Source organism: Mus pahari, chromosome 13 (assembly GCF_900095145.1).
Source record: "Mus pahari chromosome 13, PAHARI_EIJ_v1.1, whole genome shotgun sequence".
Classification (NCBI taxonomy): domain Eukaryota; kingdom Metazoa; phylum Chordata; class Mammalia; order Rodentia; family Muridae; genus Mus; species Mus pahari.
The window spans coordinates 18,228,553-18,246,681 of NC_034602.1; positions in this window are offsets into that span (position 1 = coordinate 18,228,553).

Below are 18,129 nucleotides of genomic sequence, written 5' to 3' on the forward strand. Positions count from 1 at the left end.
CTTCCCTTTCTCTTTCTTCCTCTATCTACCAGGCACTTCACTTACACATCCCTCTATATTGACTATTAAATCTGTTCTGTATGCGCAAAAATTGATAGCTGCCACATAGTGATATTCACCACAGTTTGCCACTCTGGACTGCAGCAATGTGTGGATAATGGTTCCCTTCTTTTAGTACAGTCATGTCCCGTTTGGATATTCTGAAGATGCACAAAAGTCTCACAGTTACTTCCTGGAAATGTCAGTCTGACCATCAACACAGATGTAGGCTTTCCTCACAACACTACTTCTTTCTGGAAAGTTGTTATTTCTGCAATTTGCAGCAATGGAGGGAACACTCATTTGATGCATCTAATACATCAATTTCTTGCTTCATGGGTTATAAATAAAGTGAAGAAACTTTCCCTCCAGAGCATTACTTCCTGTATGTGCAGTACAAGTTAGCTGGATTTTTTTTTTTTTTCGATGACCATCATAAGGATAACTGGACTGATTGATGGGACATAGGCTAAGCCATGGGGAACTCCAGGAGCTATCTGGTCACATTTTCTGTGGCCAGGACCGCCTCTGTGCCTGCATTTTCATTAGCACCTGGTAATTTCTTCCTTGTGGCTATGGATGTGCCTGGGCCTCTCACAGGATAAATGTTGCCTGGTCCTGTCTCCATGAAGGTGCAACCCAGGCTGTCTAAATGGCTAGTATTTTCTGTAAACCACTGTGAAATAGACACAACATGGGTAGTTATTTATGCATCTCTGAGTTCTCTTAACACCTTCGTCAAAACATTTCGTCTGTAAAGATGGATAAAGTTCACGTCTCTATTGCTGGTTATTTGTGACGTCAGGTAATTAAATCTTGACATACTTACTGTCTCATCTTCCATAACCTCTCTCTCCCTTTGCCCCTTCAGCCCAGCAGAAGGCAGTACCACTGCCCCTCAGATGACTGTTAACAGGAGAGGTGCTTACCAAGCAGGCTCTCCTGACTCTTGCTCTATTAACTGGCTGCTTCTGCTCCTAGGAGAGGAAGGGATGGGAATTAAGAACATGGTGTCATATTTGGATTGAGATCTTTCCTCTTGCTCTTCTTCCCTGGTTTAATTATTTAGTCTCTCTGATTTTTAGTTTTCTCATATGTAAAATGGTAGTAGTGGTAGTATCTTTCCATATGATTGTCAAGAACACTAAACGATCTAGAATTTATAAGGTATTTAAATGCATGCATGGCTCTCAGATCTAAGTCAATGAGATTGTGATGGCAAAACGGGCATGTAAAGGAACTGAAGTGGCATCTGGCTTATGTCAAATGCTCAACTGAAGGTGGTGTTCTCTAAGAATCTAATATGTTCATCCTGCACAACTATTCTTGCGTTTTCTCTGACTTGAGAGATTAGTGTCTTTAAACTTCTTGACATGGCAAGAGTAAGTTTTCAAAAGTCTCTTGGGGAAGCCACAGTGCTTCATGTGATTTCAAGATTCCTTATGTGGTATGTTTTCAAAACAGGATCCTAAAGCTGTGTGTGTAAGTGCACATGTGTGGACTCCACAACAGGTCTTTAATAAATGGTTACTGGGCAAATAAGAAAAGTCTTGGTCCCTATCTCAAAAAAGTATTCAATTCTGAACTGGAGACTGGGTGGCTGCTTGTGGGTGGGAAGTGCCTATGGAACCATCTCTCCATGGTCCTGCACGTTAGGAGGGCTGCCCTTCTTCATTGTGCGGCAGTTTGTGGCTGCAGGAGTACTCCTGCTTTGCAGCAAGGGGGAAAACCAGAGACTGTTAGATCTTCCCATTCACTGCAATGCAAACATGCCCTGAACTATTCCACAGCAACTTCACAGTCCTGCAGACAAAAGAGAAGTCTTGGTGTAATGACCCCTTGGTTCCCAATTAAGGGAAGGGGTTGTATTGGACATAAGAAAATCACTGAAGTATACCCAAGTAATTTAAACCACCACATCTAGCTTAAAAAACTAGAAATCCTACAATGTATGTAGATAGTATATCGTGCAGACAGTGATAATCAGGGAAATTGTACAGTCAACGCTGCTTTCCTGGTCTTTCTGATTCTTGTTATAAGAGTAGAGAAAAGTTTGGTACAAACATGACGGTGGACAGTTGTCATGAAGAATCCCAATATGTGGTCCATCTAGGCTGCATTCTTGCTGTGGCCTACCAAATTTGCATTACTACTGATAACAAAAGCTAAAGTGACTTTTGACTACACATATGAAAATAGCTAGTGGGTCTGCAGTCTATGTCTGATGCCATTCTTTGCTCCTTTAGTTGGAGCCCTGGTAATGCACACAAAGTGTATAATTGAAGAGATGACACGGAGTGTTTTGATTTTCTTAATTCAGTGTCTTAATTACTAGGGTTCCCTGTGTTGTTGAAGTGTTCTGGTTCCTGTCCAGTTTTTCTGCATCACAAGGGATATTCTTCTCTTGTGCAAAGTTCAACTTAAATGGAATCCCAGTCTCTGTTACTACATGCAGTTGTATTTAGCAGGGTCAAACTCCTGTATCTATATAGCTTTCCTTGCAACTGAATTCAAGGGAACTGTTTTCTTACAGTGTAGCCTTTCTAGAACATTCTGGCAGCTTTCTTCAGACCTGACCATGACTATCTTCTGTTTGAAGGCATTATCTCCACAGGATTTAGTGTGAGGAGAAACAGGGTTCTTACCATGGCACATTCTACCCACTGTGAATGTGGTTCTCCATTCCACACTGACTCTGTCTGCCCCCACCTACAGCAGCTGCAGACCTTTGAGGTTTTACTGTTTAACCCCTTCACGCCCACTGACGGTACTGTTTAGACCATGTTTCACTAAATGAATGGAACGTAAAGATGGTACACATGTTTGAACAGAGCTCGGGACCTCTTCCGATGAATTTATTTTAGAAGCAAGCACTTTTAAGATAATTCAAGGCTTCCAGGTGTGGCTGTGAGCTGTTTGCATATGAGGTATACTCCTGGGAGTCAATTCTGCAGCCTGCAATGGTTTTCAGATTGGGCTTTTTAATAGCAGAGGCTGAAGAGTGGCAATACTTCCTTTACTTAATTCTATGTTCATTTTTAGCACGCGCACAGACAGCCCAGCTCGTTATACATTTATTACTCTGCAATGCATTTGGCAACACACACAAGATTCCCATAGCTGTCCATAACAGGGAACTCACACTGCTTGAACCAGACCTGTCTCATCCCCTCTGCAATCCCATTAAGTTAAAGAGTAAATTATTAATAATGCTGACTAAAATCAAAGCTCTAAATGACACAAACAAAATTAACCAGCACTGGGAAAACAGAAGCATTTAAAACAACAGAGAAACATTTGCTCTCACAGAAGAACACATCTTGACAGTTATCAGAAGGTATTACCATGGACCATCATGAGAGGAGTAAATGACTACAGAGGCTGACAGGAGAGAAGGGAGCCTACAGAATTCATTAACTGGCTGTGTAGCTTCATAAGCAGACAGTGATATTAGAGCTATGGTTTGTAAAACTGATGCTTTCTGGCCTCTTTATTCTTTTAAAAATAATAGGAATAAGTCTGAATTAAATAATTTGGATTGGTCTTAGAACAAAACAAAACAAAAAACAAAACAAAAATAAAACAAACCACAGAGTCCAGATTTAGGGGCCCAAACTTTCTTCTTAAAATAACTGCTAAGTCTTAAATTCCTTGTAAAATGCTAGTTATTTTCTAAAGCTTATTTACAATGATCAGCAGAGAACAAAGAACTCCCAGCAGGCCGAGAGATCCTAGATGCCCCTTTGCGGCAGGTGACCAGTTATTCCAGAGAGCAGGCAGGTCTTGAAGAAGCTGCTCAGTTTTGTGAATCAGTCTGTAACCTGGTCTGGTCTGGCAAGAAGATTGGGCCAGGAAAAGCTCAGGCTTTTAGACAGGCTTAGCTTCCCAGTCCATATTTCAGGTGCTAGTGTCCTGCCACCAGAGGAGGGAGAATATTTTCCTTCAAACTGCAGCCTAAAGTAAAACTTGCCTTCCACGGGTCTCCATGAAATGGTCTTGGCTTCTTTTGGGAATCCTACACTCTCACCCATTACTGTAGCTAGGGCAACATGAGCCCCAGTGGTATCAGCCTGTGGGTCACTGATCTATTTGACAGTAGAGTTAGTACTAGGCTCAGTTCAGTTCAGCTCATAGGAGGTTTGCACAAGAAACACTCACAGAGGTGGATGCTGCCTAGCAATGTCCTGTATAGGAAATCAAGCATGTCCACGTATCAAAAGGGGAAGCAGAGCAAGTTACTTAGAACCTACTTACACCCTGAGATGTACAGGAAGGATTCTGATAGGGAAGAAGACATTGTCCTAATAGGCTATGGGAACTCTGTCCCCATGGGCCACCATTCCACACAGGCCAGTCCTTCTTGAAGAGTCACTCCTTCTAATCTCGACAGGTCCCTGAAGCTTGTGCCCATCTGTTCCCAAATTTCTAGTGGAGGTCACAGGCTGATCCCTGTCTAGCTTTGGGTAGCAATGTTTGTGCAGCTGTCTGCTCAGGCTCCTGCATCTCCCCTGCACGTGCAATGCAGTTTTCACTGCTCTAAGCCACACTTGCCTGGCTGAGCGGCCCTGTCAACTGTCCTTCCAGTAGGTGGGAATTTCACTTCCTTATTTCCAGGCATAAATAATTGCAGATGCAAAATTGGGGCCTTATTTTAGACGCAGGCGTTGAGAATGTGACTCAAAATATTCAACAATATTTTTAATCCTGTTTTTTTTTTTAAAGTATGAGATCGCCTGAACAACTTACTGGTCAAGGCTCTGGATTTGTCAAGCCACACATGTCAAAAAGACAACAGGTGGGAGGTGGGATTTCAGTGCTGCCTGCAACTTGTGTTTTACCTTTGCTCTTTATGAAGAACTATTCTTAAGCTTACCATTGCACCCAAGGCTTTAAGAGCCATTATCCCATCAACGATACCATATCCTGGGGTTCATAGCTTACCTGGCCACATCTGTCTGGCACATAACTTTCATGGGCTAGTGAAAAATGTGCAACTCTTCCTTCAAAAAAAAAAAAAAAAGTGTAGAGAACACAATTTTCCTCTTTTGTTTAAGGTTCCTCCTTCCCCTGTCACAGTATTTTATTGGGCCACTGAATGCTGTATCCCTTGGCCAGGAGAATATGAAGAAGAGATAGCGGGGACACACACACACACACACACACACACATGCACACACACACACACACACACACACACACATTCAACTCTTCCCTTTACTATATAGGTCCAAATCATTCCCATGCCCTGGGTTCCCTTGCTGCTATGTAGGGTGCTGAGGGAAAATTTAGCCAGAAGAGGTGCTCAAGTATTGGCTCAGAGCAAGCTTCATTGTTCCACCAGACTTCCCGGACAAAACAGAAACTTAAAACAAATTGGTTTCAGGACTGTGACCTCAGGATCTGATGGAGCCCACTGCACACTGGTGGGTCCAGGAATCCTGCCACGCTGGCAGGCTTAGTGAATGACTCGAGGAAAGGCATGGTACAGTGGCTTGGGTTTACTACCACACAAAGCCTCAGATGTCTGGTCTTTGTGAGTTATGGTAGTTGGACCTTCAGATATCTCATCTGCACCACCTGGGTAGCACCAACTGCTGGAGAATTTATGAGCCCAGATACCTTGGGGCTTTCTTGAGAGAGGTGATTGGTCAGAGAAAATGGAGTGCTCTGGAATTACAGCTGCCAAGACTCCAGCCTATGATGAGGCAGCTTGGGTACCGTCAGCGAGGAACCACAGGCAGATCGGAAGGTGGCAGCTGCAGATCTGCCTTTGGATCAGCTGACTGCCTCTGGTCTGGAATGTTCTTATTGTTCTTGTTCTACAACCAGGTGGCTGAGGGAAACCAGGGCCTTTCTGACCTCAAACTGACAAGCACAGGCTCTGTCCCTCTAATGATCAAACTCTGCTAAGCCCTAGAGATGGAGGAGAGATACTGCTGGTACAGCTCTTCTTCCAGGGCCTATGTCCATGACAAGAGATGGGTTATTTCCTGCACACCATAGGGCACACAATTCTAGCACACAGCCCTGGGAATGTGTTCTATTGAAACATTTGCTCACGACTGAATGGGAGAACAGGAGGCCAAACTGTCCTTGGGTCAGGGTAAACACTGCTCTTTCCTGGCTCCAGTTGAGTCATGTAAAAGAAGGTGACTAATGAGACATTAAATGGTGTGCATGTTTTAAGGACACAGAGGACAGGGGCTCTCAGAACCGCAGGAGCCTGTGGTTTCTGAAATACTGGTGGGTGGCTTCCTGTAGCTGCAAGGCATGCTGGGGAGATGAGATAGGATAGGCCCCACCTAACTCCCTTCATACGGATTCTGGCAGTTTGGCTCCTGCAGCCTGGTCTGACCTACGGCTCCCATGCAGTTAGACTGGGGGAGCAGACCAGCTAGCTATCAGCTAGTAATAGACATCTAATAAGGTCACATGGCCAGAAATGTAGAAGCCCACAGACCAGTTTCTGGGGCAGAGATCTGAAGCCATTCACTTGATTTTGTGCCTGTAGACAGTGACTTTAATGTTATGTAAATGTAGCCCTTAATTCCTAATGTCTGGAAATGTATGTGTCAGGGCTGTGGCAGCTCAGGTTGTGGATGATCCAGATGATGGTGTGTGTGTGTGTGTGTGTGTGTGTGTGTGCGCGTGTATTCAAGGAAAGCTTGTGATTACTAGCCTCTGATTTCCTTTTTCTATTACAAGATTTAAATAGGACAAGACAAGATGATGAAAACTGAGGGGAAAGCCAGTGTCTGTGGAAGAGGCCTCACTGGAGAGGGGGAAGGAGGTGGAGGCTTTGGAAAGCAACGGGCACTCCGGGGTTCAAGGCACAAAGTGATACCCTCCTGGTCACTTATCTCACTGGAAACACCAGGAAATCAGCGTGAAAGGGAAATTTGTGTCGAGGAAGATGAGCACAATGTGACAGAGGCTTGCCAGAGAGTCACATGTGTGGGTGGCAGTGGTAAACACCCTCCAAGCAGGTAGAAGGAACCAGCAAGGCAGCGTAGGCCCCCAGCTGCCCACTTTGTCTTCCCATAGGAAGCCTGGGGCCTACTGTAAGCCTAGTCCTTTGGTAGCTGTACAACCAAATGTCCTTCTCTTCACTGTCCTCGGGTCCTCAATCTATCTCTCTGGGGACAGTTAGGATCCTGGTTAGTGTGATGAAATTTTTCATCTCGAAGCACAAGCAGCTCAGGAGACCAGAGCCTGGAATGATGGTCTCTTTAAGATGATCTGAATAACCAAATGCTCACACTTGAAGCCAATTCTTTACTCCTAAAATACCCTATAATGCTTTTTATTCTATTTTTATTGAAATAGGAAAAGTGTCCATTTTTTTTAGATGTTATGTGATATTTTGATACAAGCATACATTTGTACTGATCAAATAGGTTAATTGTCATGTTAACCACACCAAACATGTACCTTTCTTTGCCATACTACCAAGGATATTACAGTCTGATTTGTATATTTGATTTCTTTTTTTAATCAAGGGTTGTTGAAGGAAAAAACAAACCATATGGTCAAGCCTGGTGAGAAGGATTATACTGCCAGGTACACTGCAGGATGAGGCAGGGGGATGGAAAAATTCAAGACTTTCTAGGGCTACAGATTGGGATCAAGGCCACTTGGAGCAATGTAGGAAGAGTATGTCTTAACGTAATAAGCAAAAGATGGGCGTGGAGATGGAGGCTAGTGCTAGTGCTCAGGGCTAGCACGTGCAAGGCCCTACACTCAGTCCTTAGCACCACAGAACAAAACAATCAGGGATGTCAGTGATAGTATTTTCTTTGCACCATTCTAAAGCACGTGAGAGAGAAGATCATTTTTTTTTCTCAGAAGGTACAGATCACTTGACTAGTGTAACCTGGTGATGTCTCTTCTCTGCAGTGACTTAGACAAGGAAGTTTAGAGCCAAAAGAATTAAGGCAACTCTTTGTTTCTCTATACCTTATCTGTCCCAGGAATCCTCAACAAACTTCTTTCCCTCACTTCTTCCCGGTCTCTATTTATACTTCACTTTATCGTTAATACTCCTGGTTTTAAAATTGTGAGCCAAATGTAAGTAATTTTGGAGTTAGGAGAATTATTGGTGATTAAATATAAATGATGTCAGCTGTTGGACTCCTTGGTCATTTCTGCTGGCTTCCCACTTACACACTGTAGGTAGAGGTGGGGGTGGCTACCTTTCCTAAGACAAGCAGATAGCCTTTCTCAGCTTCACAAATCAGTTCTGTGGTATAGTCAGCAATTCCAGCTGTGGAAATTCCACAAGGTACGAAAGGAAGAAAATCGTTTTTGCTCTTAAAGAGGTTTCAAGCCATGAATGAGTCATAAGCTACCTTAGTGTCCTTTGCCTTCAACAAACCTCCTCCCACCTACACACACACACACACACACTCATACACACACATTCTCACACACCCATCCGTACACACTCACACACACCCTCAAACACTCAGACACATACACCCGAACACATTCAGATGCACTCCCCCACACCACATTCATTCACTCCTATTATTCCTAGAGGTTGGCAAATCTAGAATCACCTGGACCTTTCCTTTACTTCACATGTCCAGAGGCTAGGTCCAGTGCGGAAGTCATCTGTAGAGTCTCTCCTGCCCTAGTTCTACTTCCTGTGGTCTCACAGGCTCCTCTTTGTAGCATCTCCACCAGTAGAGCTCATCCTGCTGCACAACAGTGCTTCTGCCCTGCCAGCACTCATTGGCCTGCACCTCAAATGGCCAATACTTGCTATGAATTCATTAATAAATGTTGCTGAATTCCATTCAGCCCAAAATTATCATCAGCCACTCCATCTGACCTTCTTGGCCCCATTATCCCAAGGATTCTTCCATGTGGATTATATTGGTCAACTGCAACTTTGATATGATTTCTTTAATTGTCCATACCTCCCTTTTAGAGTGTAGGTACCAGGAGAAAAATGATCACAGCTATCTAGTTACCTTGATATATTTCTTAAGAGCTGCTGGAGAATAAGTAATTGAATACGAGATTGCTTGTTTAACTAGCTCTGGTAGCCAGGGCCCAAGCATTGTTCCTCTGAGCCCTCCCTGTGGCTTTCCCTTACTTGACTCCTCCATAATCCTCCTACATTAGAGCTTGTCTAGTTCTCTTAGAATACTGCTTCACCTTTAACTTCCCTTAAAAGTTCCTCTTTCTACTAATGCTCATGCCAGCAAGATACTGCTGAAGGGACCCTGATATTGCGGCCTCTTGTGAGGCTATGCCAGTGCCTGGTAAACACCGAAATGGATGCTCACAGCCAGCTACTGGATGGAACACAGGGTCCCCAATGGAGGAACTAGAGAAAGTACCCAAGTACCTGAAGGGGGCTGCAACCCTGTAGGTGGAACAACAACAGGAACTAACCAGTACCCCCTGGGTTTGTGTTTCTAGCTGCATATGTAACAGAAGATGACCTAATCGGCCATCAGTGGGAATAGAGGCTCCTTGGTCTTCCAAACTCTATATGACCTAGCACAAGGCAAGGCCTGGGCCAAGTAGTGGGAGTGGGTGGGTAGGGGAACAGAGGTGGGGGGAGGGGTATGGGAAACTTTCGGGATAGCATTTGAGATGTAAATAAAGAAAATAATAATAATAATAATAAAAAAAGTTCCTCTTTCTAAGTATAGGGCATAGTTCCTACTGCAGAGTTCATTCTGGAAGTTGTCCTGGGCTGGTCACATTTCTAGCATTGCTTTCCTGGGCAAATCATGCCATCCTAACATTTTAACTTCTATTTCAACCAGCAATTCATCTGCAGTGTTGGTCATCCTTCACAATATTCTCCCTTCATTTCCTGCCTTCCTCACATTTTCAGGAAGGAGAGACTCCCATGGAGAATGGAAACATTCTTTGGGGAGTCAATTTTTGATTCCATTTCTGACTGTGTTATTCACAGTGTTGGTTTTTGCCTCCTCTGTAGTAGACTCTACTGGAAAAGGTGATGTTAGATATGCAGTGAACACAGGGCAACAAGCCAGTTTCCTTCACCACATCTTCCACTCCTTACTATGAGATTTATACTTGAGCTTACACGGTGCTGTGTAGCTTTATGTCTGTAATTTCTTCTCAATTACATCCTATCCTTAAAGAACCCCCAGTAAACTTGACTTATATTCCTTTGCTTTTCAGTTCCATATGAGATATATATTCAATACATATTCACACTTTGGTATTTCTTTCACTTCGTAGGTCTTGATATGGAAAAGGCAAGACGCTAAGGCCTGCCGAAAGAGGTATATATAAAACAGAGGTAAGGGTTTGTCTTGGGGACATTCCTGGTTCACAGGGCTTTAACTCTCAGCAAATACCACATAGTATCATGATTTTGTTCCCTCTTTTTGCTAGAAACCAATCCCTGTACCATTCATGTTATGTCCTGTGTCCTACAGGCCAGGCTGACAAACTAGCGATGGCTACTAATTTGACAGGTGTTTGAAAATAAGGAGAGATGAGAAAGATAAAGATTATGATGCAGAATTCAAAGGTAAAATTATGTTTCTTATTCAGTTTACAGGTTGAAGAGGATCAGGCTTGCTGTGCTGAGATCTCGTGTGAGGTAAATACTTAGTGAACTTTTGTAGGTCAACTCCATGCTCATCTGACCAGAGAGCACTCCACCACTCCATGTTGGAGAAAGTAAGTATAGTTTCTGCTTTCCCAGTACTGAGCTGCTCGAAGCCACTAAATGAGAACAGAATCCAGTGATAACTCATCGAATTACCCACTCCAGGTAAGGAGAAGGACTTTAATCTCTGACTCCTGACTTGATTTTGAGTCACTGAATTTCATCCAGAAATAATCACCATTATTTTTGGAAATATCTAGAGGAAAGAGAAGAAAAGGTAATTGACTGAAAAGCAAACTTGGTCCAACAGGCTCTAGGAATCTGTTTTCATGCAGATCTATTACACAGAGAACCACAGCCCCCTTTTCTGCATGCTCATTCCCTATCAGTGTCAACTTGGGGTACAGTCTCCAAACCATGGCTTAGAACAGAGACTTGCTGATAGTCCCTCAGATCCTCACCATGTGCTGTGCTAACAGAGATAACCAGCATTATACCTCATCACCAGAACACATCTTCCAGGTGCGATGTGAGTAGAGAGGCGTAGTAGTTGGTATTCCAATGCCTAGGGTGTGCTAGCTTGGGGGTTCCCCCATGAAATGGAGTCTCTGCATACATGTTCTGATGAGGCATTTGAAAACAGAGCAGAAGATCTGAGCTGATGGCTGTATTTACCACCCATTTCCAAAGAAGCCAAAAGCACTAGATCCAGCGAAGTCCCCTAAACACATCTAATCTATAACTAGAGTGTGAGGCAGCTTTTGTCAAGAAGTGGAAAGGTGACACTGTTCATCCACACTTCTCTTTGGTTCTCTCCACTTGCCACAACAAGAAGCCAAACACCAGTCACTTTTCTTCTGTGCACTCCTCCCCTCCCCCCCCATCCGCAAAGAATTGTCAGTTCTGCTAAGGTTTGAAAGTTTTGGAAATCAAGTACCTACCTAAATTAGGTATAGAAAGCTGTAAGATGCCAGGAAGCATTCGGTTTTCCTGATGCTTATACAGATGTTAACTGAAATGATGAACTATTCTGAGGCTCATTATGTTCCAAAGCAAGGAAAGTCAAACAACCCTTTCCTTAAAGGATCAAAAACAATTACCACCAGTATTGTTATGATTTAAGAGAAGATAGACAGGACTCTAACTTCCCATTTACTTCAAGGAACAGATACAGTCTTCCAGGAGTCACTGTGTTACATGTGGGTGTGGAGGGATCAAAATCCAATCAGTGAAAGGTTGTCTCTGCCCAGAACAGGGTGTTCTAGTTATCTGAATACCCGCAGATACAGATCTCTCCCACACCGAGGTGGCATAGTTACCAGAGCTGCATCCAGGCACACACAAAGTTCCACAGGGTTTGAAAGCACTATGACGGATTCATACATAGATGTATGCCCACTTCTCAGGATGGAAAAAGTAAGACCAGAGCCGATTAAGAAAACATAAATTCCAAACACTGGGGCTGGGACATAACTCAGTGGTAAAGCATTTAGGCCCTGTGTTCAACTGCCTGACTCCCTTAGGTTTATTTTATTTTATCTATGTGTATGAGCATATGCATGTGTGTATGTATCTGTAAGCGTGCATGACATGTGCCCTTGGAAGCCAGAAGAGAGAGCTGGATTCCTTGGAGCTGGGTTATAGGTATTTGTAACTGACATCAGCGCTGGGGTCTGAACCCTGGGCCTCGTGATTGAGCAGCATGCATATTAATTGCCGAGCCATCTCTCCAGCTCCCGCCCACCCATCAAGGTGTAAAATGTTTTGTACTCACCCAAACATTGTCATTCTCCTGCTCTTATCTGCAAAATCAATGACAGTGTCATGGTTCTCCTCCCACTCCGAGAAAATTAAAGCTCACATATACTGAATGATAGCTCTAAAGTCCTGCAGGGGGGTGAAGAGATGACTCAGTGGTTAAGAGGGATGGAGTTCAGCTTTTAGCACCTGTGTCAGGTGGCTTTCAATAACTCAGACCTTCAGCTTCTGTGCCTGCATCTGTACCTGTTATATATTCATATCCCACAGGAAGTGCCACAGAATCGAGACTCAGAGCGGCTGAGAGGGGACTGTGCTTTCTATGGCTAACACTGAGATCAGCAGCTATGGCAGTAGAGAATGCCATCATGCTGATTTGTGGGACCCTGAAAGGCAGACTGTTTTCTGGCTGAGCTAGGTTTAAATCCTAGAGACCCAGGAGATTAATTTGCAAGGGACAGAAGGAAGTTTGCCACATGCACTAGGCTCCAGACACGAGGCCCGGGCTCCATAATTCTGTGGCTATCAGTCACGTAGGCTGTCCGAACTCCACCCCCACAGATACCTGGCAACAGCAAGGTAACCCAGCCCACTATAAAAGGAGCTGCTTGCCCCCTTCCCCCAACCCCCCTCTCTCTTACCTCTTATTCTCTTGTTACTCTTGCTCCCTTGCTCCCCCTCTCTTTCCCCTCCCTTCCCCCCTCTCTCCACATGGCCATGGCCGCCCTCTACTTCCCTACTTTCTCCCTCTCTCTGCCTTTCTAAAATAAGCACCTTAAAACCATGGACCCTCTACATTTACACAATGGAGTACTACTCAGCCATTAAAAACAATGAATTTATGAAATTCTTGGGCAAATGGATGTATTTGGAGGATATCATCCTTAGTGAGGTAACCCAATCACAAAAGAAGTCACTAGATATGTACTCACTGATAAGCGGATATTAGCCCAGAAACTTGGAATATCCAAGACAAATTATGGAAAACAGAAGAAAATCAAGAAGGATGACCATTTGTGGATACTTCATTCCTCCTTAGAATAAGGAACATAACTCTCATGAAAGGTTATAGGTACAGAGACAAAATTTAGAGCTAAGATGAAAGGATGGACTATCCAGAGAGTACCCCATTCGGGAGTCCATCCCATCATCAGCCACCAAACCTAGATACTAATGCTCATGCCAGCAAGATACTGCTGAAGGGACCCTGTTATTGCAGCCTCTTGTGAGGCTGTGCCAGTACATGGTCAACACCGAAATGGATGCTCACAGCCAGCTACTGGATGGAACACAGGGTCCCCAATGGAGGAACTAGAGAAAGTACCCAAGTACCTGAAGGGGGCTGCAACCCTGTAGGTGGAACAACAACAGGAACTAACCAGTACCCCCGGGGTTTGTGTTTCTGGCTGCATACGTAGCAGAAGATGACCTAATCGGCCATCAGTGGGAATAGAGGCTCCTTGGTCTTCCAAACTCTATATGACCTAGCACAAGGCAAGGCCTGGGCCAAGTAGTGGGAGTGGGTGGGTAGGGGAACAGAGGTGGGGGGAGGGGTATGGGAAACTTTCGGGATAGCATTTGAAATGTAAATAAAGAAAATAATAATAAAAAAGGAAAAAAAAAAAACTTAAAGTAAAAAACCATGGACCCTCTCTGCTCATTGGAACCCTCCATGCTGGAGCAATGGAGCAGGTTTCCCTCCAAAGAGGCCTCCCTGCACTCCAGCCACGGCTGCCAGCCAAGCCAAGCAGTCCACCAACCCAAGCCAGCCAACCCAAGACAGCCAACTCAAGCTGAGGACTCTCCTCTCCCCACAGTAACCTGCCAGAGCTCTCCTTCCTGCCCCTTTTCCTTCAGTTCCCGGGCCAGAGTCCACCTGAGGGTCCCTACTTTGTTCTCAACTCTTTCTAGACAAACAGTGGTGTCTGAGATGCCTGAGAGCGAGAACCTGGTGTCCCTGGCCTCTGTGAGGCCTAGGGACTCTAGAACCAGCTTTTTTGCGGTGCCCAGAGGTCTGTGGTGTCTGAGAGTCAGAGCCCGACTCTGGCATTTCCATAGGGACCCCAGACTGTGCCCTTTTCCCATCTCCGGAGCGGGATTCCACAGCTTCTCACAGTCCTATGCCGGGGTGGTGGTTCCGTGGGAGGTTGCTCACAGTCAAACTCCCCATGTCAGCCTCACCCAGAAGCCCCAGTCCCAAGCAGACATGGGAGCCCTGCACCGATTCACTTCCTGAAAGAACACTGAGCTTGGAGATACAAACTTCTACGTGTCTTGGTCACTTAATGTTTCTGGGCTCTCGGCATGCTACTTAATTTCACCCAAGTCTTCATTTAGTACTAATGAAATAGAGGACTCTGTGAAGATTAATTAAAAAGGTAGATTAGGGACCTCTATGGATGGAATTTTAACATGCCAGATTCCATCTTGAGTTCTTTCCATCTGGGATTTGCTTGCAGATCTATACATATTCTCTCTCGACAAAGTGGCTTCTTTTCCTGTTTCATTCTAAGCTTCTATGGGATGACCACAATTATGTCATCTCATGTGTTAACTCATGTGTGATGGATAAAGAACTGAAATCATGCAGTATCTTCCTTGCTGGGGTTTAATGCTTGCAGTTTGTTTCTGCTTTTGACTCTGTGGTGTATATATACATCGTGAACAAATTATAGTTCATGGACCAATGCAGCACACTGCCAATATTTTATGATACACAGAAGGTGAAGGTAATTTAAAGTTTAGATCCCACTAAATCTATTAGAAGAGAAAGTAGGTGGGGAACTATCTTGAAAACATTGGCGCAGGAGACAAATTCCTGAGTAGAACACCAATAGCTCAGGCACTAAGATCAACAATTAATAAATGGGATCTCATGAAATGAAAAAGCTCCTGCAAGGCTAAGGACATTGCCAATAGGACAAAACTGCAGCCTACAGAATGGGAAAAGATCTTCATCAACCCTACAGCTGACAGAGGGCTAATACCCAAAATACACAAAGAACCCAAGAAATTAGACAACAACCAACCTACAGAGCTAAACAGAGGGTTCTCTTCAGAGGAGTCTTGAATGGCTGAGAAGCACTCAAAGAAAGGTTCAGCGTCTCAGAAATCAGGAAAATCCAAATCAAAGTGACTCTGAGATTCCATTTCATACCTGCCAGAATGGCTAAGATCAAAAACTCAAGTGACAGCACACACTGGTGAGGATGTGGAGCAAGGGGAACACACTCTACCATTGCTGGTGATAGTGCATACTTGTACAACCACTTTGGAAAGCAATTTAGTAGTCTTTCAGAAAATTGGGAATAGTTCTACCCCAACACCCAGCTGTACCACTCCTGGGCATGTCCCACTGTACCATAAAGACTTGCTTAACTATGCTCATAGCAGCTTTATTCACAATAGGAAACAACCTAGATGTTCTTCAACTGAAGAATAAAGAAAATGTGGCATGTCTACACAGTGGAACACTATTCAGTTATTAAAAACAAAGGCATCATAAAATTTGCAGGCAAATGGATGGGATTAGAAAATATCCTGGTTGATGTAACCCAGAACCAGAAAGACATACATAGTACTTATTCAATTATAAGTGAACATTAGCCATAAAGTACGGAAAAACCATGCTACAATCCAGACTCAAAGAAATTAAATAATAAGGAAGGCCCACAGGAGGAATGCGTGAATTTCAGAGGAAAACAGACATTAGGGTTGGCTGAATGGAGGGAATTGAGGGGGAGAGGGGGTAAAGAGCAGAATGAGGATAGGGCTCAGGTGTGGGAAGAGGGGGCAGGAAAAGATTGGAAAAGAGAACAGAAATTTGGGGGGGGGGTCACCAGCAGTAGCTAGAGACCTAGGACAAGAGAGGCTCCTGGGAGTCTTTGGGGGTGACCTTAGTTGAGACTCCTGTCAGTGGGGGCTATGGAGACTGATTGGGCCATCTCCTATAACCAGGGGGAACTTCCAGTGGAGGGAGGGAACACATCAACCTACCCACAAAACCTTCCACCCAAAATTTGTCCTGCCTATAAGATGCACAGGGAGAAAGATGGAGCAGAGACTGAAAGAATGGTCAATTAATGACTGGCCCAACATGAGACCCATCCTATAGGAGAGAGCCTACCCGATACTATTAATGATACTCAGCTAAGCTTGCAGACAGGAGCCTAGCATAACTGTCTCCCAAGAGACTTCATCCAGCAGTGGAGGGAAACAGATGCAGAGACTCACAGCCAAACATCAGGCAGTGTTTGGGGAGTTGGGGATAGGATTGAGGGATCCATAGGGGTCAAAGATACCACAAGACTTACAGAGTCAACTAACCTGGGCCCATTGGAGCTCACAGAGACTGAACAACCAACCAAAAAGCACACAGGTTCTGGACCTAGGCTCCCTACACATTTGTAGCAGATGTGCAGCTTGGTCTTCATGTGGCTCCCCTAGCAATTGGAGTGGGGGCTGTCTCTGACTCTGTGGACTGCCAATGGATCTCTGTAGAAGGAACTTAGCTAAGTTAACCCTGGCTGAACTGTCTGGTTTGGCCTTAGTGGGAGAGAATGTACTATGTCCTTCTGAAACTTGATGCTCCAGGGCCAGATGGTACCTAAGGGGGGGGTTCCCCTTTTCTGAGGAGAAAGGGTGTGGGTAATGGGGGAGAGACTTATAAGATTGAGACTGAGAGGAGGGGAGGGAGGTGGGGCAGTGACTGGGATGTAAAGTGAATAAAAAATAAATTAATGAAAGAGAAAGAAAGAAAAAGAGAGAGAGAGAAAGAAAAATTTAAATGTCCACACCAAAATTGAGGTTGGGAGGTAGATAAGTAGGAACGGTTACCTGCCACTAAGTCTGATAATCTGAGTTCAATAATAGAAACCGATGGTAGTAGTAAAAAAAACACACACACACACACACAAAAAAAAAAAAACAAAAAAAAAACCCAATTTATTCAAATTGTCCTCTAATTACATGGGTTGTTACACACACACACACACACACACACACACACACACACACAGAATACATTTATAAAATTCTTTAGTATATATCCTGTCTTCCTTCCCTTCCCCACAGTTTATTTATTGTTCTTAGGTCCTGTGCTTTCTGATAGAAGTCTAGAGTCAAGCTGAAGTTGATACTATGCCCTCAAACCCCTGAAACTGAAGTGAACTTTTCTGTATAGAATCTCAAGCCTTAAATATTTGATAGTTATAACAGGAAACAGATGAACATATCTAATGTAGGAATGCATTAAGATCTAGAAAAATAAAAAAAATTGAAGAAATACAGCAGTAGAAATTTGACACACTTTTTTTTTATTACTATGACAGTAGTAACAAGAACATTGAAGGGGAATTATAAATTAATTGGCTATTCACAAAAGTATAACTGTTAATACTTCACAACTGTGCCCTGAAATAGAACATGGGAGAAAATACTAGAAATAAATATACAGTGCAAAATAGAGCTACATTGTGATCTGCTGGCCATCTGTGAACAATAAGGAGTCATTTCCTGGAGACTCAGTCATAGAATATGACATTAATCACCTAAGAAGATGATGTCATTCACCTAAGATGATGTCACTCACCTAAGAAGATGATGTCACTCACCTAAACTATTAGGGATGGTGCAAATTTGTTTCACTTGACCAAGAAATAAGCGAACCAGTCAAGAATAAGAAGTATCCTAGCATTTGGGTCACTTGGCAGCACAAGCATCTTTTATAA